Below are 15,719 nucleotides of genomic sequence, written 5' to 3'. Positions count from 1 at the left end.
TTATAGATGTTAATAATAATGTCAAAGTGTATATTATGAATTAACTAATACATTTTATATTTATTAACTTATGCACGTGTATATTTAAATAAGATACATATGCTTGATATATTGTGGTACACGCACTTATTTTAAACCAATATGTAGTGTTTATTATAAATCAATATGTAATTGTAAGACGCATGTACTCGCATGTTCGATTTAAAATACGAGTTAATACACGTGTACAAATATGTGTATGCACGTAAATTATATCAAGGTAACAAATATATGTGATTGCACGTGTACATGATCGAGTTAATACAATGAAACAAATATATGTGTATGCACATAAAAAAAAAACAAAATTTTGGGGTTAGATATTTGATTATTTTAATTTCTATATCAAAGTTTGAAATTATCACATGAATGGTAAATGTTTTAATGTGTATGATTGATATATGTTCATAGATTGATGTAAATATGATTGTTGATACATCACTAATTATACATAAAATATTATCATGTAGAAAAAGAAAAAATAAAAACAAATTTTAGTGTTTAAATGATTGAAATTATTTAATAATCATAATAAACTATAAAGACCCGAATTAGAACCGAAACCGATAAAAAACTGTGGGTTTTGATGGTTTTGGGTTGGGTTCTATAATTCTCATACTAAAACCGTTGAGAACCGCAAATAGTAAAACTCAAACCGAAACCGCTAAAATCCGACCCAAAACCGACCCGTTGGCACCCCTAGGTTCTATAAAGAATTAGCTACATGCTAATCACTCATATTAAATCTTCGTGATGTAGTTTTCCAAATATATCCAATGAATACATTATATATATATTGACAAATTAAAAAATGAAAACAAAAATCATCCCAACTTCAGACTAGTTCTATGTAAGACTGTCAATTAGTCTCCTAATACAATCCTTATAAACATTGTTAAATAACTTTTTATACTTTGTATGTTAGTCCATTCTTTGGAATAGATCAAGTTTAGAGGAAACGAGAAAAACACAAAAAAGAATGGAATTATGTCTTGGTGATTCAAGTTGTGCATACAACTCACCAAGATTCGTGAAAGACATAGGTTGGACACACCTAGCAATGGGGTAGAAAAGATCTCAACACTCCCTTTTAGAAAGACACACTAGAAATAAGCACAATTAGTTTCTTAAATATTTTTTCTACAATTGCGTCTGAATAGACTTGATTCCAAGGCTTCTCATAACTTGAGTTCTGATACTATGTCAAATTGTCAATATCTCATAAGCTAAATTTGTCAAGAGGGCAATTATATGAATATAGATTCTATAGAGAGTAGGCTTCGGGATAGACATAGGTGGGACACCTAGAAATGGGGTGAAATAATCTTGACAACATTAAATAAAAAAGAAAATGTCTTAGTAATTTGGCAGAAAAAGGCCAAGAGGCTATAGCCTCAATGACAAAGCAACCCAAGACCCTTCAAATATAGTTTTCATAATTTTATATTCAAATGAGCGGAGCGAACGTTCTGGGCCGAGGGGGGTTATGTGGACAAAAAATCATTTGGTTGGTTTCTATCTGTCTGTTTGTCCTCACTCCTCATTTCTTCTCTTCGTCCTCTCTCTCTCTCCGCTCACGCCCCCACTGCATACCAGTATACTAGTTAGTTTTATTTTACCTTTTCTCCTCCCAAGTCACAACCACCCTCAATCTTTGTTCAAAGGACACACAATTTTGATGATAAAAACAAGAATTAAGTTTTTCCTTTTTGTGCCATTGAGGCTAACACCTCAATAAGCCTCGGAGGTGTGTCTTGAGCGTCTAGGATTCTAGGATACCAAGCCCTACCCTTTGCTTTTCCTCAATTTTTCCCATTCCCAACTGATTGCAAACTAATTGATAGCATCGGTTATTCTCCTTCAAAGCCGTCGTCATATCAATTGGTTTCCAGCCTTTTGTTCAAGCCTAATCTCTCAACTGATCTAATTTTGCAAAGAATCTAAGCCCCCAATCGATTTGATTCTGCAATGAATCTAAGCTTTCAATACTCTACTGGTTTATCGCCGAAATTGGTTTTGAATGATCACTTCTAATTTATGTCAGTCTTTTGTTGATTTTGGAAATTACAATTACAATTTTGTATCTAATTTTGTACTCTATTAAGCTTTGTTGATGGTTTATTTTCTTAGAATTGAATTTTGTTTGCCTGTTTTCTAAATTTTTGAACATGGTGATTGAAATTTTGCAAATGTAGATTCAGAAAACTTTTCATTATCTTTATGATTTATATTATACTAGATATGAAATTGATGATAGAATATATTGAAGGAAATGTTACTTGATGATGTTTTGATTTTATTTTTGATCTTTCTCTGAGTATTGTCAGTTTTTAGTTAATATACGTGTTTGTATTTCTAGACAACATATTGTTCAAATGAAGTGGAGCGTATAGTGTGTGATTGGAGTTGAAATCATTGTTGATTTTACCCTCACAAGATGATGAAATTTTAAACTTGAAAGCTGGAAGTCTGAATCTTGAGATATTTATAAGCATATTACAATTCTTTGGCAATATATAGCTAGTAGGCAGGTGCAAAATGCGTAAAGGATAGATTAAGATTACAAGCCAAAAATGGAAATATAACTTAAAAGATTACACTCCCCCTCAAACTTGCCGGTCTCTAGTGGACAAATTTCGAGCGCAAGCTGAAATCGATGCTTGTGAGGACCTTTAGAGAAAAGATTGACAGTCTGGTCAAGAAATGGGCTAAATTGAAGTCTGTGAGTGCCAAAAACACTCTAAATCGTAGTCAAGCTCGTTGTGCATGGTATGAGCATGGAAAACTGTATATATGGTCATGTAAGTGGTTACTGGTGGTAAGATTAGTGCCACCTGGAGATCAGAGACGATATGCAACCGAGGCAGCTTAGAAGTTAGAACACATGAGCAAGGGAACAATACTCTGATCAAACACTGGACCGATGCACAGTTGGTTGTTTCTTGGCTGTCTAAGAAATGAGATTAGAACCCCAAAACACACAAAGCCTGTAGTATAGCATCTTGTGTACCCCCTGTAGTATAGCATCTCGTGTGCCCAGTTTGTGTTTGAGAAGGCATGAAAGGACAATGGACTAGCAGTCGAACAAAAACCAGGCGAAAATCAAGGTTCCATTGGGATAGTTTAAGATGCACTGTTAACTACAGTGAGATGGTCAGAGCGTAGAGCACTCATAAATTGAGCAACATGATACGCATTGTCAAGCGGGCCAGTGGAAATACTGGAATGCAAAGGCAGCAACTCAAGAGTCTAGACCCAACAAAGAGTAAAGGGGGCCAATGTCCTTGATATAAAAATTCCTTCCGAAAGAGGGGGGACAATTGGTAAAACATAGATGGTGTGTTTTCTATTAGCACAATGTCGCCAACATAGAGCAGAAGAATCATAAGCTTGGAGTGGGCGTTGTATAGACTGACTGGTAAAGCGGTCCTCAGCTGGTGGCATTGCTATGGGAACTGTTGAAGACTTGTGATAAGTTTGGCTGAAAATTTTAGCGCTAATGCAAGTGGAATGGCTTGTGCAGATGCAGTAACTGGATCTGATGATGACACAGCAGGTGACAGTGCATTGATTGCAGATTGAGCTGGTAGCTGTGTAGGATTTGTATACACTGATGGAATGACATGTGCGGACGGAATGCAACCGCAAAAATAGGATTTGATGGTAGCACCTGTGATGGTAGGCAGAAGACAGCTGGTATTTAGTTTGAGTGTTGTGCTGGATCTGCAACTACTGATAGAAAATCTATCTCTGCATCCTCGGTAGTACAAATTCTGAAAAACATTGTGGGCGTTAGGCAAAAGGAAATGGTTGACTCATTGATTTTCCCAGTATGTACACTCTGTTAGAACTGGATGAGGCAGAGGTACCCTATGCGTTGCAAATAAAAAAAAACGACACTTGTGAGCAACCTAGTCACCATTCTGTGGATGCATGCGCAACCTATGGTTACCTGGCAAGGAGAAGCGAACAAAAGCTACAACTAAGGATGTGAAGCTCCAGTAAGTGAGACATTGTGTGAGTATACCTCGTATAAGTATCAACCACATGAAAAGTAGTAGTGTCAGCAAGGAGGGAAGTTATATCTTATTGCACATGAAAGATTAGAATGAGTGAGATGTTGTTACTGAATCAAATGAGAACAATGTGAATTAGGCAATTGATAAGCTGTTGGCTAATTGTACAAGCCGCGACTACCATGGGTTGTTTCTGTTATAAACTGCTCCGAACTGCTACTGTTGTGAGTCTGCTGTTACTGAAGATCATCCGTATGGTCGTGGATACTGAAGTCAACCTTGGGTACTCATGGTGTGAAGACCCCCAAAAGGAAGCTGGAAAGAGGGTTCTTACTTGTTCCGAGTGTGTGTGTGGGGGTGGGGTAGGGTGGGGTGGGGGGAAAGGTGGGGGTTTGTGTGTTAAGAAGCAGATGGTGTCTTGAGGTGGTGACTGGGAGATTACCGGCTGGTGAGCGAGTTTTTCCTCCTTGCCCTACTTATGCCCTGATACCAACTTGAATTGGTGGAAATATTAAGTTCTCTCCAATGAGAAATTACATGAATGTCCTCAGACCATGGAATTATAGAATGCGCCATCAAGCCATATGATTAAATTGACTAGTAATATTAACCAAGAAATTGGGCTAGAGAATCTCATTTAAAAAAAAAAAACAACTCAAAAACCCTACCAATATTTTTTTTTGGGTTTTAATACTCTTGCATTGTTTTTATTAGCTCAAGTGTTTTTTTTATAGAAAATCTTTAGAATCTAAGTTTTTGACTCGAAACCACTCCCATCTATTATTTTTTAATATAATTTATTCTTTTTTTCACTTTTCCAAAATAACTATCTATAGATAAGATAATTACCATAATAAGATTGAATAAGATAACTATTTGTAGATAAGATAACTACCAGAACAAAAATAGTGAATTTTGTGTTTGAATATAATTTAGATTTGTAAGGAGTAAAGCTAGTGTGCACAGGAGAGAGAGTGGTGTATTGAATCTAAGCCACTCATAACAGCAAAAGAAACTGGTGTATTGCTCCACAAAGTACTGTCCAAAGGCCTACAATATGAAAGGCGTAACAATTTGTAAGTTTTTACACTATATGTATTTTAAAATGTAAAATATGTTATTATAAGTAAATTCTCTCGACCATTTATTTAAAAATGTTGAGTTCAAATAATTTAATTATCAAGTTAAAATGCATTAAATCAAGTGTATTTTAATATTTATAAAATTTTAAGAGATTATGGAGGAGGGTTTCCAGTAGTTGCAAATAAATAAAGAGGACATTCTTGTCCATAACTTCCAAAAGAGGGTTGACATGTGTCGAATTCTAGTTTTGGTCAAACTTGAATGTAAAAACTAAAAATATTATGCCTCTGATTTTGGAGTCCAAACAATTCTCAACGGACTCCCTTAAACCAATTTTCTGTAATATTAACTCCCAGTAGTTTGGAAGGAGTGTGGGGAAAGGAATTTACTTAAAATTTTATTATTTAGGATAATTGTAAGATCCATTTTCCTAAGGGCACTATGTAGATTATGAAATTTAATCAATCTTTCTTTTTCTGTTTTAGAACAGGGTAAATGTGCATCTACGCACCATTTTATCAGTTCGGTTTAGATCATGGTGTCATTTTTTGTTCTCCATGGATGCAATTCCTTTTTCTTTTGTTCATACGCCTCTAATTGCCCGAAAAGTTCTTGCTGCCGGTGTAAAGTTCAAATTTAACTGTTGGTATTCAGTTTCTCTTTTTTTATTGTCATTTTTTCTTCTAACACGAAGGAAGTCTCTTTGTTTCTGGACGTGTATATCTTTTCATCGTATTCACAATTACATCTTTTGGCGTTGTTGCTGTATGATTGCCTTCTGTGCTATTTGCATAGTAGCACCATGTCTTTGATGGAACGCAAAAAGTGCATTTTCTACCGAGTTTTGCTGTTTCGTAACAACATTCTATGTAATCAATTTGTTTTAATTGTCGCATGTGCTTCTTTGTTATCTTAGTATTAAACGTTAGTTGCATTTCTTTATTCAATTAACTGTGTTAGGTATGGTTTTTGAGTAGGAGGGGTTATCAGCATCCAACTCTTACTATAAACTTTTTGTGTTTGACAGTTTTGTAGAGATGGTTTGAGAAAGAAGATGGCTGAGGAATTGTAAAGATTACTGTCCATTTACATTGCTTCTGATGAAAAAAACCACATGGTGGAAAAAACCATGTGTTTGACAGTTTTTTAGTATTGTTCGTTTGTTGCTGTTAGAGAAAAGAGCGCGCACACGCTATTCTACAGCCAGGCCCAAGAGGCACACGCGCCCACACTACTTGAAGTTGAAGTTGGAAAAGTAGAGGGTGCGCTCGTGCTTTACTATGCCTTGCCTGGCGCGCACGCGCCCCACCGAATTCACAGAGTCTTCGATCGTTTTCGGTCCAGTACAAAAAGAAAAGTTTTTTTTTCTAAAAACTTAACCTTTATTTGTGAGAGAAATCTTTTTCTAAGTGAGAGATTGTGAGATAACTAAACCAAGAAGAAAAGAGAGTGAATATTCTTTGTGAGTGTGGGTGATACATTCTAAGTGAGTGTTGAGTGCTCCTTTTTGTAATTTTGTATCTAGTATATCTAATCTATCAAAGGCTCGCCGTGTGGACGTAGGCAAATTGCCGAACCACATAAAACTTGGTTTTGTGTGAGTATGTTTTTATCTTCTCTATTTACTTTATATGCTTGTTAGTTGATATTAAGAAGTCTTGTCTAGAGAGAAGGATCAATCTTTGTGTATAGTTGATCTATTTGTAGTGGATAACGTTGTTTCCGCAGTTGTTTATTCACAACAATTGGTATCAGAGCCAGGTTTATGATCTAGGATTTTGAGTTTTGGTAAAGAACCATAGTGCGAGAAGGTGTTCGATAAAATTCCCAAGTGAAATAATTTTTTGGGTTATTGTGTGTGATTTGAAAAATGGCTCCCAAGATGTCAAAATCAAAGTTTGAAGGAGAGAAGTTTGATAAAGAAGCACAAGAAAAGACGGCGATGGTGATGTCAAATGAGATGACTTCCACAAGCAAGTTGAAGGATAGTTCTAAGAAGTCTTTAAAACATGTACGGTGCTACAATTGCAAGGAAAATGAGCATTATCTATGTGATTGCCCTAGCCCGAAAAAGAGTAACAAGATGAGTGGTAAGTTTGAGAATGAGGATGTTAGTGAAGCAAGTCTTGCTTCCGACTTCGATGAGGATGATGTAAGTCTTTCGGTGTCTGCACAAGACGACCACATGACCGAAAAGTAGATTCTTAATTCCGGGTGTTCCTACCACATGTGTCCAAATAGGAAGTGGTTTGCCACCTATGAGAACTTAAGTGGAGGTTCCGTTTTGATGGGTAATAACGTTGTTTGTAAGACGGTAGGAATTGGAACTATACAGGTCAAGATGCATGATGGTGTGGTGAGGACTTTAACTGATGTGAGGCATGTTCCTGAATTAAAGAATAACCTCATTTCTCTTGGTACTTTGGATTCCAAAGGCCACAAGTTTGTGGGAAATGGTGGAGTCCTAAAGATCCTTAGTGGCTCTTTAGTCATTATGAAGGGTCAAAGACATGTAAACTTGTATACTTTGTTGGGTAGTACATTGATAGGCGATGTATGTAGCAGTGGGTACATTTGGTGATGATTCTGAGTGCACAAAATTGTGGCATATGCGCCTTGGGTATATAAGCCAAAAGGGATTGTCTGAGTTGTGCAAGCGAGGGCTACTGAAAGACTTAGAGAAACCAAGTATAGAATTCTACGAGCATTGTGTCTATGGCAAGTAGTGCAAAGTCAAGTTTGGTACAAGCAAGCACAAGACGAGAGGCATCATGGATTATGTGCATACAGATGTTTGGGGACCCTCTAGAGCAGCTTCTAAGGGAGGTAACTGGTATTATGTCTCTTTCATCGATGATTATACACGCTATGTGTGGGTATATATCTTGAAGTCCAAGGATGAAATTTTCGAGACATTTAAAAGGTGGAAAGCAATGGTTGAGAAACACATAGAAAGAAAGGTGAAAACTTTGAGGTCTGATAATGGTACTGAGTATACTTATGGTCCTTTCAAGGAGTTCTGTGTGCAACAGGGTATTTCTAGACAGGGGCACACCGCAGCAGAATGGGTTAGCAGAAAGAATGAATCACACGTTGCTTGAGAAAGCTAGGTGTTTGCTTTCCAATGCTAATCTTGGCAAATAGTTCTGGGCAGATGCAGTGGCCATGGCGTGTTACTTATATAATAGATCACCAGTTCCGGCGATAGACTGCAAGACACCTTATGAGGTGTGGACAGGGAAACCAGCTGATTATGATACTTTGCGCATGTTTGGATCTAGTGCTTACTACCATATGAAGGATAGTAAGCTTGATTCTAAAGCTAAGAAAGCTATTTTCTTGGGTTATACAAAGGGAGGAAAGGGATACGGATTGTAGTGTCTTGAGAACTACAAGTTCCTAGTCAGCAGTGAGATTACCTTTGATGAGACTTCGGTGCTACATTTTAGCAGGCCGGAGAAGGCTGGAAATAGTAGTGATTCTATAGAATCTCAAGTGATTGAGATAGAAGTGTCAGAGGATGCTATAGAGAGTGAGGTTCTTAATGAAAGAACTATTCAACAAGAAGTAGAGCTACAACAACCTGACACTATACCAAAACATGATATCCTTAACGGTGTCTGGCCGTTACTAAAAATATTTGTAACGGTTTTTATGCGTAACTGTTTGGGCGTTATTAATGTGTTAATTTAATTTGTTACGGTTTTTAACCGTTATAAATTATTTATAGTAACGGTTATTTAGCGTAACTGAAATTAATTACTAACGGTTTTTCACTAGCACGTGTGTTACTTATTTCCAGCAATACTAACGGTTTCCTTTGGATTCTAACGGTTATAAAATGTAAGTTCCTTTAGCTATTAGTAACGGTTTGTATAAGTTAGTAACGTTTGTGAAGCATAGAATATGTGTTACTGATTAAAGCATTTACTAACGGTGTTTGCACCCATTGCTAACGCTTTTACTTCCACGCAAGTGTTACTCAATGAAGAGATTAGTAACGGTTTCTTGCCGTTACTAAACAATTTTGTATTAAAAAAAAATTATTTTTGCCCTGCCACCCACCCAAATACCACATTTACCTGCATAACATGCATCCCTTTTATTTTTAATGAATTCCACAAAAGTTATCAATAAACATAAAACCTCACAAGTACATCTGATCAAATACTAATTTTTATTACTATAAATCACAACCAAAAAGTCATACATAATGAATGAGTATGCAGATTTTGAAATTTACAACTTATCCATAGACTTATCCAAAAATTTATTGATTGACCTGCCTTCCGTACTTCATTATGGTCAGTTAACAAAATCTCGTGACAGAATTTGCTGCAAAGAATGCCGGTAACACCTAGTAACCACGGTAACAATAAAGAATCAACTCCCAAGTACGGAAGACCAAAATGATAAGAGAATATAAGTTCTAGATCATACATTCACACCAAAATGATAATGATATTATATTGATATCATATGCAAGAAAACACAAGTGCGAACTCACCTTTAACACACCCATGACATTAGCTAAGGAAGACTTCATCTCATTCATTTCCCCCTTCAACTCATGTGTAGTCTATGGAGATCTTTAAGTGCATAAGATACTTACGAATATATCAGGCAAAAAAATAAGAATGTAATGAAGAAAAATTACTTAAAAGATGAATTTGACGGCATTGAATTGTCGATGCTAGCAAGATAGTCCTGAGAAAAAAAATGGTATTAGTTTAGCTGATCAGCAACAATAAAACTTATGCCACTACTTCAATGAAAAGAAGATACCTACAACACTACTTAAAATTCTGTAAAGTCAACTGTCATAAACACCGCATTTTTCATCCCAATTTCAGGTTTGTGCCCTCCACATCGAGCTATACCGTTCTACTGCCCTACTGTTTCTTTGCATATTTTTAATAATCAAAGAGAGATGAGTTTGAGGTAGCCACATGGATCAACTCATTGGACAGCTTAATTTTCCAAATACAGTATTTTCTATGTCCGAAAAGATATATATGTACAAGATATTACTAAAAATTGACTTTGCCCAGTTGGTGATAATAAGGTAGCAAGAAACTTACTTGCTCATCTGTTATTTTGCGCAGCGGTGATCCTCCCCCGATATTGACCTAACAATCTAATTAGAAACAAAAAATATAACAAATATTGAGCTAACAATCTAATTAGATTACTCGAAAATCAGTATATGCAGATAAGAAAGTTAAAAAGTAAAGATTTGGAAAAACTTAACCCAAAACTCAAACGACGATATTCCACACTCCTTGAAAGTTTAGGGGAGAGTCTTATGCTCGAAGCACACATGACTACGAGAGAATTAAAAGGAGTTGGAGACTTGGAAAACTGACGACGGGACTGGCTTGATGGACTGGGATTGAAAACTACACAAGGTGTATAGCTAAGCAGGCCTTGGGTATCAAGTTTCGGTGAAAACAACCTGATACTCTTGGAGGCTTCATATTCAAAGAGGTTCAAAAATATTAGATGAAAAAAATATATCACAAAGGTTAATTTCTCGATTTATTCCTTTCTCCCACTATTTTTGTTGTAGATGCATAAAAGGTGCGCGTGCAGCGAGTCTATATGCATTCATTACCATTTCATACATTGATCACACTAGTTATTACGTTTCTATATCGAGGAAAAAAAAAATAGTTACCATAATGAGTTGATTAGAAGGGGACGGGTTTTAGATCGTTCACATTTAAACATTGAGTGATTGAGATAATATTAAACAGTATGAAAATCCAAGGACTACTTGCTATGTTATAACCTGACAACCACATTTTATGTGTTGGCAATTCAACAAACAAGAAAAATAGCCAGGAGCAAATACAGTACATATATTGAGGCAATATCGACATCCATCATGATTATAAAGGATGAAACAATAATTTTCACTGTGATTAAAACCTAACCTCGACTCTAAAAAGCTAGTAATCTCCGGTTTTGAATTCTTACCTTGTTTTAGGTTATTTAAGGTCGACTATTATCTGCGGGGGTAGCTTCTAAGAACTCTCAAGAATGTAGCAAATTCCTGTCAAAGAACTAGCATTTTAATAGCTTTTACTTGTATCACTCACCTGAACAAAGGACGAATTGGAAGAAACCATACCTCTAAATGCCTAAGTGCATTTTGAGAATTGGGATCAGCCATTGAGGCTTCAAAGTCCACGTAAAAGAGATAGTCGAAGTACCTGGATAGTCAGAATAAAGACTTTGAATCAGAGTAGTGTCTGAATGTACCAAATGAAAAGGACTGCTACTACGACTTTCAACTCTTGGTTTGTAAGTGGCCCTACAATGTTTGGCCAACTCACAGACTTCACATTCTAAATGAACTGAACTGGAAATACTAGGAACTAGACTATGAAGTTTATTCAACGGAAGATGTCCAAGGCGGTGCCACTGAAGTGGAGATAATACAGCCCACTTTGCTCATACCCCCCACCAATCGTTTGCTTGGTCTTTAGATCCTAAAAAACACAATGTGTAGGGAAAAATGTGACTGAACAATTTAGCGACTTGGTTATATTGCTAACTGACATAAGATTGAAAGGGCATTGATCAACGAGTAATACAGAGGAGAGGGGAAATTCTTTACTAGGATATACTGTGCTATAACCAATTATACTAGACTTTGACCCATTTGCAAGAGTCACAAAGGAGGTGGAATTGCAATTTTTTAAATGTTGAAAGATCTTGGGATTACCTGTATCAGCTAAGGTCTATAGATGACGAAGAAGCAACAGTCATGGCCTGCATTCGCTTTAGAAGTCGATCCATATCCTCTTGTAACTGTGAAAGAGTCTCTCCGTGACACTTATCCTCTGCAATAGATGCCTGGTTAGCTCTATGGTGTGGTGGTTTCCCAACCAAATCCCAGTGAGAACTTCGATGGCGTGGTTTGACAATCCGCAATTCTGACATGGTTGAAAACCGGTTCCTCCTCGGCCTCGACCACGTCCCCAAGACTCACGACCACCACGTGAACGTCCCCCACGCCCACGGCCTCTACCACGAAAATTATCACTTCGATTGGCAGGTACAATTAGTGCAGACTTTTCACCTTTGTCAATGGCGTGAAGCGTAGCGCAAGAACCCTTCGCGGTCTCGAGTGTGCGGCAAAAGTGTGGGCAGAGCTTTCTCTGCTTGGATCTGTGAACGAACATGTTCATATTCAGGCCTTAATCCTGATAAAAACTTCGATACATGAAAATCTTCTTGTTGATGCTTCAACGTCGCCAGATCCAACACAAGGGGTTGGTACACATTCATTTCTTCCCACATCCCCCTAAGTTGGGAATAATACTCTCCTAGGGTCATATCACCCTGTTCCAACTTGAAAATCTGCTCATACAAGTCGTAAATACGTGAAGAATTCTTTTCCGCTGAATATGAATCTTTTAGAAAATCCCAGATGATTTTCGAGGTATCCAGAAATCGAATATTATTGCAAACTGACTTTTCCATACTGTTCCATAGCCAAGTCTTGATTTGAGCATCCTCCTTGATCCATACGTTATAGTTATTTGCCTTCACATCAGGTTTATCATTACTCAAGTATTCAGCTTTTCCCTTGGCAATTAAAAAAAGTTTACCTGCTGGACTATACTTTGGTCCAGGTTCTGGGACACATCATGTAACAGTTGATAGGGTATGTGAAATCCCAGATCGCAGCTGACTATGCAGATCGCAACACAAGCAGCTGACTATGCCGCCAAAATCCCAGATCGCAGCAGAAGCAGCAGATCACAGCACAACAATATTCAAAATCATCCATCCTGCAAATAAAACCAAAATCCTCATTTCTCCATACAAATGAAGAGTCCAGCCAACAGCCAATAGCTGAAAGAAGTACATTGCATACAAGGGTATGGCCGCGAGGCCGATCTGTAGATCGCAAAGACAAGCGGTGACTATGCAGATCGCATCACAACAATATTCAAAATCATCCATCCTGCAAATAAAACAAAAATCCTCATTTCAATCCAAAAACCAATAATCACACCCAAACAAAACTTATCAAAACCTATAATAAACATAAACACCTACTTTCTAAACTGAACATTCACATCAATTCCAGTCACAAGCCGATCAAGTAGATTCAAAGCATCTGATATATTCTGCCTCTGATTCTCAACATGTGTACAATCAGGCATGGAATATAGCAACAAAATCAAGTAATACTAATGCAATCTATATACCAGTGAAACAAGAAGAGTGTAAGTGACAACCGTCTTAATTGAGCTAGGCACAGGCAGCTTTTACATTATTCGACAGGCTACAGAAACACCAACAAGAGAAACTAAACTAAGTTACAACATGTTAAGCAAAGACTAGTACACACCTTTAGTTCGAGAATCCTAACGTTCAATGGAAAAACAGTCCAAGGCTCCACCATCCTCCCTCTTCCTTTATCCGGGCTTGGGACCGGCAATGCAAACCAATTATATTAATTTGCACAGGCGGAGTTAAAAATGGGTTAGGGCTTTCTTCAACATACTAAGCAAACAAGCATACATACACTGCAATCAAATTTAATAAATAGATATAGTACGAACATATTAAAGTTAATACTCATCCATACAAAAAAAAAGACCATAAGTTTGTCAAGTCACTATGACATCCATATTAAACAAAAAACAAACGGCATTCAAAACATAAAGAAGCCAAACCATACTAAAAAATCCTAAGTTCAGAGAAAGTTTGCATATCCCAAACAACTTATTAAGAAAACTGCATCCTTGACTCGAGCCAAATTAAAGGACCTCCAAAGACTAAAGCCATCCAAAAATCTAACTCCATCTTGGGGCCCATCGTAAACAAGAGCATCACCAACCAAGACTTCCTCTATGTAGACCTTTTTTTCACCTGCAAGAACTTTTCTGCCATTGCAATCTCCAGCTGTCTCTGTCATGACATACCCCTTAGCAACCACTACACCATCCCTATCTAATAACCATGTGTTACACAGCCTGATAAGTTACCATACGCAGGTAAATCATGAATCCCCCACATCAACATAGCCCTCAAAGTAAAGTTCTCTCTTTTGTACGTGTCATAAGCTGCCACCCCTTCTTTCCATAACTGTTGAAACTCATCAACTAGTGGTTGAAGAAATACATCAATGTTTTGACTCGGTGCCTTCGGCCCTGGTATTAATAATGACATCATATGGAACTCAGATTTCATGCACAAAGACGGAGGGAGATTATAAGGAACTATGTAAACAGGCCAACAACTGTAACCAGTGGATTGAACTCCACGTGGATTGAATCCATTAGTTGCAATCCCAAGCCAAACATTATGCCCTTCTTTAGCAAATTCTGGCCAGTCATCTTTACATGTCTTCCACTGAAGTAAATTGATTGGGTGTCGCATATAATTCCAAGAAGGTGTCGCTCTATAGTGCCATCTCATTTCACGCGCTATCCATGCTATTGTGTACAACCTCTTGAGTCTTGGAATCAAAGGAAAATGTCTCAATACTTTTCTCGCCTCTTTTGTTTCTTCCTTCCCCGTTTTCCCCTCCTTCACTTTGTATCTAGGTGTTTCACATTGAGGACATACCATTAAGTCAAACCAGATCTTCCAATATAACATACGCTTGTTTTCGCATGCATATATACACTTGGCTTTCATTCCCCAAATCTTTTAACATTGCCTTCATTACTGGGGATACTTTAAAGGCAATGTGTTTCCTTCCAAACAACCATTTTCTTAACATGGACAAGAGTGCGGTCACTTTGTTTTTTCGACCAATTATATTGCTTCTTCAAGTTTTGTAGGTCCACCACTGCCGAGAGAGTTGTTATAGGAGCCTCGCATGAAGGGTATAATTTTTCTTCCGCTTTTTGTTTATATTCATTATACCTTTTACCCAAATCTGGTTCAAGAACATATGGTGGTTCCAAATCTCCACCCTCACTTTCATCGCCTCCATTCAAATCACCTGCTAGCCCCTTCATGTATGCCATAAGCAACGCGTCAACAAGATTCCCCATTTCGAGTCCTTCAAACCTCATCGTTTTTCTTTCGCATCTCGGTCTACCATTCGATCCTTATATGGGTTCTCACCATGTAAAACCCATACACGGTATGTTGATTCTATACCATGCAAAATCAAATGTTTTCTCACTATATCAAACGGAAACCTTTTCCTATTTTCGCACTTATTACAAGGGCAAGGACCGTGGTCGATGTAGGGTCCTTGTCACTAGCAAATTGAATAAAATCCAACACCCCTTGCTTGTATACAATCCCAAATCTGTCGGTTTCATTCATCCAATCCTTTGGAATTGGTTGAGACATATTGCAAAATAACTCCTTACACTACACCGTTTTAGAATAAAATAAAATCTACGCATAAAAATAGTTTAAAGGCAAAAGGATGGAAGTGACTTGAGCTTGCAATATGACATATCTGAGACACAACTATTTACTTAACTTCATTATACCAAATCAGGGAGTTCCTTCAATATGCAAGTCTAGTATAGGTAATAGCAGAGTATCATTTTTTTTTCGGTAGAAATATCGGCAAAGTATCAAATCACTAAGGTA

At 37.2% G+C, this 15,719-nt stretch overlaps 1 long non-coding RNA gene across 1 annotated transcript; it reads right to left on the bottom strand.

The window, feature by feature from the left end:
• Positions 1–1,752: 1,752 nt before the first annotated feature.
• On the bottom strand, positions 1,753–6,677 carry LOC147525386 (uncharacterized). Its single transcript, XR_015221521.1, has 2 exons — positions 3,992–6,677; positions 1,753–3,909 (listed from the first exon to the last, which is right to left on the bottom strand). It is a non-coding gene; the product is annotated as an uncharacterized LOC147525386 (long non-coding RNA).
• Positions 6,678–15,719: the final 9,042 nt, after the last annotated feature.

Source organism: Coptis chinensis, chromosome 1, assembly GCF_015680905.1.
Source record: "Coptis chinensis isolate HL-2020 chromosome 1, ASM1568090v1, whole genome shotgun sequence".
Taxonomy (NCBI): Eukaryota; Viridiplantae; Streptophyta; class Magnoliopsida; order Ranunculales; family Ranunculaceae; genus Coptis; species Coptis chinensis.
This window is presented reverse-complemented; position numbering and strand designations above follow the sequence as displayed.